A 6000-nucleotide genomic window follows, 5' to 3' on the forward strand; every position below is an offset into this window, starting at 1 on the left:
AGCCACCTCACGGAAAAGTGAAGGGGACTCACTTAACCGGAGAAATAAAATGAAAAATTAATAACAACAATATATAGCTATCACTATCAGTACTGAAATACTTTACAAAGCTAGCTTCAAACAAGAACACTATAAGTGGATTGAAATAGTAAAGATTCAGACAACTGCTCACAAAATGTGGGGTTTGTGCCTCAGTTAGCAAAGGATTGCAGGAACTAGTAGCTGTACTTTATTAACTTTCCTGTCACTTGACCCATCCACAGCTACTACTTTATTATTAAAGAAGAATCTCTGTTGAGGTGCTACCATACTCGTTATAGCAACTCATTCGAGACTGCCTGCGTAGGACTAGTTATCAATAGTACAGTCCATTTACCAGTTGTGAGGGTATACCCCATAGTTGTCGAAACTAATTTCAGTGGCACAGTTATGTAATGCATAAAATAATAGTTCTACCCGAAACTAAAAACATTAAACAAAATAATAACTTTACCTTTACTATTTATTATAACAGTAAAATTTTGGTCACACATAGAGGGAATCATGAGCTGGGTGGGTAAATTCCACCTTCTCACGCGGTTCCCACAACTATATGCACGTGCGCACAATAAGACCTTGGTTGGTTGTTCCAATAAATTCCCTCATGCAAGCCGCGTGCCCCTCCATTCTTATTAACCTTGTTCATTTAATAAGTACTTCCAGTGATATACAATATACAAGCCAACACCAATCACTCCTACCAAAACTCTACAATAGAGGTTTGGCAGGTTTGGCAGCTGGGTGTAGGTAAACCTTTCCAGATAGGGTTCTTAATTGAGGGCCCCTCTCTGTTATGCTTATTCTCTACTCTTTGCCTTGGGTAAAGAAGTGTACAGGGATGTATTTATCTCTATGACAAAGCTTAGCCCCTTCAGCTTGGGGGAGAATGTGTGAGAAGGGCCCCTTCCACTACACCCAGGGGTGAGCTCCTGTCCTTCTGTTTATCGATACCAGGGCAGGAGTGAACCTCACCCAAGCTGACCTCCAACTTCCTTCTTATTGAATGTCTGTATTGTTAATTATACAATAGGATCGAAAGCAATATCCATCCCAGCACACTGTTAAATTTGATGTGGACATCATTTCTTGCCTGTGTCTTCAGTTGGAGTGCTAGAGCTATATACTCTCTGAGTTTCAAGTCACAACCTGCTTACCATCTAGTCAACTATTTAAGTGTTTGAGTTAATTACATTAGGGAAGAATATTCTTACATCGAGATCATGTAACAAGGATTGCATAGCCGAGTGTGGTCTTTTACGTATTATGCACAATTATGCCTTCTTGGATTTACATTTCTGAAATTAATCTTGTGCAAAGGTCCTCATATGTTACAATTAACATACAAGTGTCTTGCCAAGCAATTAGGTAGACCCTGTATCACTTTAAATATATCACGCCTCCAAGGCTACCTAAGAAGTGCACTGTAAGTACATGCCATACTGTACACCACAGTATACACTAGCTGAGGGACAAATCCTGTAGATGGTATCAGTGTTATTGTATTGTCAATTGCATCCACCACCTTTTGACACCCAACAGCAGTACTCACTAACCTGATTTGAAATAATCAGATAGCTGTGCTTGTGCCTGCTAAAAAAATGATATCACAATGATTGGTTACAGTATTGTATGACCTTTCTTCTTTCTCCAAATAGAAATTGTACTTGTGGACCCCACAACGGGATTGCCTGGGTCCGATGCCAAATAGTAGTGCACGCATTGCTTCTTGTAAAGCAAAGAGGTGCTTATAGCACTATTAAAAACTCAAATTTCATGTAACACAAATTAATTGTCTATAAAAAGACAGTAAACTTAGGTTGGTGTCTGCTTAACATCTGAGGTGTACCTAGCTTGGACTTACCGCAAACCATGACCAAATTGACAAAATAACTGCCAGCACTTGTTACCTGTTTAGCAGCACTCCCCACAAACAGAAAGGTATAACTACACATCCTGTGTAGTGTTGACATCAACACTGCAGCCCATATTAGTTAAAACATGTGGCCTCTCTATGCAAGTAGCCTTCTGGGTGGCTTCAATTTGCTTATAAAATAGGGTTATTGTATACATGCATCATAACCTAATGCCATTGAAGTATTCTTTGGTCATTCTACTGAAACTACTATATATATTTACTGTTACGTTAATATGTATTTGACCACTGTATGCTAATATGTTACACATAGTCCTGTTGCATCAAAAAAATAAAAATGGCCTTCCATTGCATTTAGCAAAGTCAAGACCACCCCCTAGTACCTTTCTCATACAATATAATAAACACTTCAGCTGTATATTACTCTTGTCGCTATATATAGGCATCATTGCTACTACCAGTTGATCCGGACTGTACTGCAGTGTAATACCATTGATACTTTGGTGGACATTCTTGTAATGTGATTCTTATTGTATAAGGGTATGGTTTCCTTCAATCAAGTGCTGTGGGCCCATACTGTAAATTATACACACACCCCACTAGTAATAGTGTTGTACCAATTCCCACTTTTTAGATATCCAATATATTTTTACCCTAGCCCGTTTTACCGATAGTTAACTGATACTCGATTGTAGGTCTCTACAGGTTATACTTGCACTAAAAGTAGAGCTAGTAAAGCCAATGCTGTGAGATTGTACACTTACCTCAACTCCAAGTTGCCTAGGGCTCCAACCATCACTGTTTATCTTAGTGGTTACCACAAAACATAAACAAATTACCTACTGTATAAGTACATGGTAGAACCTTTGACACCAGCCCTCCAGTGGTACTGCAGCTGCTGAAATAATAATCTGCTGGCCACATCCCATTACAACTGATTTCTGATTATGGCAAAACAGCTGTTCTGATTATTGTACAACTGTAACCAGTAACCAGTAACCATTAAAATTGCAATGCAAACCCCCAATTAAACAATGGTTGCAGTTCCACTAGTGACTGCATGTTAACGGTAGCCAGAACCATTGCAGCCATTACAGTAGCAGGACACTGGCCGACCATTAATCCAGAGGCCTGATACAGGTCTGTAATTTTCGAAGTCTGCAATCATTGGGCACTGTGTACTTCAAGTTGCTCTTGGGCATTGATATCATCCTTAGTATAACAATCCAACTCCAGTAGATGGACACTGGTCCACCCTAATCCTTAAAGCTCCTATTTAGATTTTACCAAAGTAGAACCGTTCGCTGGTTTTTTATTTTTATTTTTATTGATTTTTAGGGATTGCTAAATTAATCAGTTGTAGTACTGGTTATACTTGTAACCACTACAATGAATGCATGCTTGCAGAGCTACATAATATAATGCTGTGGTGTTGTGCCGCTGGTCCCTTAACATCCTTGGTACCAGACTAACAGCTGAAACACCTTTATTCCAGTGGCTGGAATTTAATTCAATCAATACCCTTAGACTACACCTTTCCATGGCCAAACACTGGTTCCTTTCTTTAATACCCTTTTATTTCAATTGACACCACCAATGCCAGTAAGTAGTTCATCAGGGCTGAAGGAAGTAACATTGGTCAAGCAAAATTCTTTTGGGTGGACAAATATGTCCAAAACATAACTAAATTCCAAAAATTGAACTGTTGATGCACAATATTGGTCAGGCTCTTGCCTGGGTCACTGTTAATACATTCCCTGTTGTAGGTGGATGCTGGTCCCATCTTTTGTGTATGATTTTAGGATAACAACACCACTATAACTGGACGCTGGTCCCATTATCTTTTTTTTTTTTTTACTTTATTCATTGATGCCTTCTGATGCTACCATCATATAAGGTAGATGCTGGTCCACCTTTTTAATTTTTATTTCATTTTTTTGCTATCCTTCAGATAACACCACTACTGTACCTGAATACCGGTCCACTTCAATCATTAAAGCCACCAAGTACTACCATTTCCATAGCTGGACACTGGACTAGTGTTGCACCGATAATTGAATCAATTATCGGAAAAACCATATCTTGGCTAGTACTTTTGTATATCGGTATCAGATTGGCACCAGGATAGAAAAGCAGCAGATACAGACATATGTATTATTTAAAATACATGCATGTGCACCAAGCCATGGCATTTTACTACTGTGCATTGTTGTTACTACTGCTTAAAAGTATTGTCAGCTATTTTTGTAGCACTACCACCACTACATATTTCCTTTATAAACAAATTTATGATAAAATTCACTTAAGAATAGACATGCAGTATTGTATCAGAATATCAGCAAAATATCACATTGGTTCAACACTACACTGGACCACTTCAATCATTAATGCCACCAGGTGCTACCATTTTCATAGCTGGACACTGGTCCACTTCAATTGTTAATAGCACCAAGTGCTACCACTTCTATACCTGGATGCTTGTCCACTTCAGTTGTTAATGCCACCACGTGCTATAACTTCCATACCTTGACGCTGGTCCACATCAGTTATTAATGCTGCCAAGTGCATATAATTTCCATAGCTGGACGCTGGTCCACTTCAATCATTTATGCCTCCAAGTGCTACCAATTCCAGCTCTGGACGCTGGCCCACTTCAATCATCAATACCACCAAGTGCTACCATTTCCACAGCTGGACGCTGGTCCATATAGTAATACCCTTTGTACCACACTGACTAAACATAGGATATTATCAGTAATGCTCTTAGGTACTATAGCACTAGTGACTGGGTGCTGGACTAGTTAGTTTATTTGTACTATAGCACTACAGTTATTGGCTGCTGGACCATTTAGTACATATACTAGTGCTCTTAACTACTACAGCAGTACAATAATTGGACACTGGTTTATTAATGTCCCTAAGTACATATGTTGGCTGGACGCTGTTTATTTGTGCTGTTAGGTACTATACCACTAGTGCCTGGACACTGGACTCCTTTCTTAGTTAAAGTCCTTAGGCGAAACATACTGCACCTGCTGGAACTTAGTTCATTAATTTTATTTATTTATTATTACTAGGACCGCGTCACATACAACCAAGTACATACACCGACGTGACAGCCCCCTGGTGAGGCTATTAGGTAGTGAAGGCACGATCCCCAAATCAACTCAATATGTCACAATAGTGTCAGATACAATTAACATAATAGTGGCATTGTAACTAAAGGCCACCAGTAGCTAAGTGCCAGTGCATCATTGGTGTGGTAATGGCACAGTGATGTGTACACAGTATATGTAATTATGTATACAAAACATACAGGAGAGAACTATACATTATTGCAGTATTGTATGCAGCAATACATTATAGGCAACATCAACAGATAAAAATTATACAGTAAAGTATCAACATCAACTAGAGCTAAATAAACTAAAGCTATCTAGAGCTATCTGGTTCATCAGTGGTGTAGCAATGGCACAGTGACAGGTGACACACTATAATTATGCATATGCAACTTGCAGGAGATAGCTACACAATACTGTAGGAGTATGCAAGCCAGATGAACCAGATAAAGGAAGACAGCCAAGCCAGCCAGAACCTAGTAGCTAAGCCAGGTGAAGGCAAAAAAGATTAAGCATGTATTGAATTGCCTGACACCAACACAAAGGAAGTTCGCCATGCCAGCTGTACAAGACAAGATTGTTTACTTGTATTTTATATTGTAAAGAGCATGGCATGTGTTTTAATGTTTTCTTGTATTGTTAATTAATTAGCTAAATATTTTATGTGACTGGCAGCTGGCATGGAGAGTTGAGATGTTACAAACATAAAAACTTACTTGTAATCTTCTTGTTTACGTGTAAAGTGGCCTCTCGCCCTCCTGCAGTCACTTCAGAGACATTTGCTAATCTTCTCCTTCGCGCAATCTGTAATTAAGCAAGGGTGTGGTACTGGGCGTTATATAGAATTACATGTATGGTCAAGTCATCAGCACGAACGGGCGCAACGATTATACACTTGTGCCTTCATTCACAGGCAAATCGATCCCCGGTTAGTTAATGTCTCTAGCCTCGTAGTTTTCTGCAACATTA

Source organism: Dysidea avara, chromosome 6 (genome assembly GCF_963678975.1).
Source record: "Dysidea avara chromosome 6, odDysAvar1.4, whole genome shotgun sequence".
Lineage (NCBI taxonomy): Eukaryota > Metazoa > Porifera > Demospongiae > Dictyoceratida > Dysideidae > Dysidea > Dysidea avara.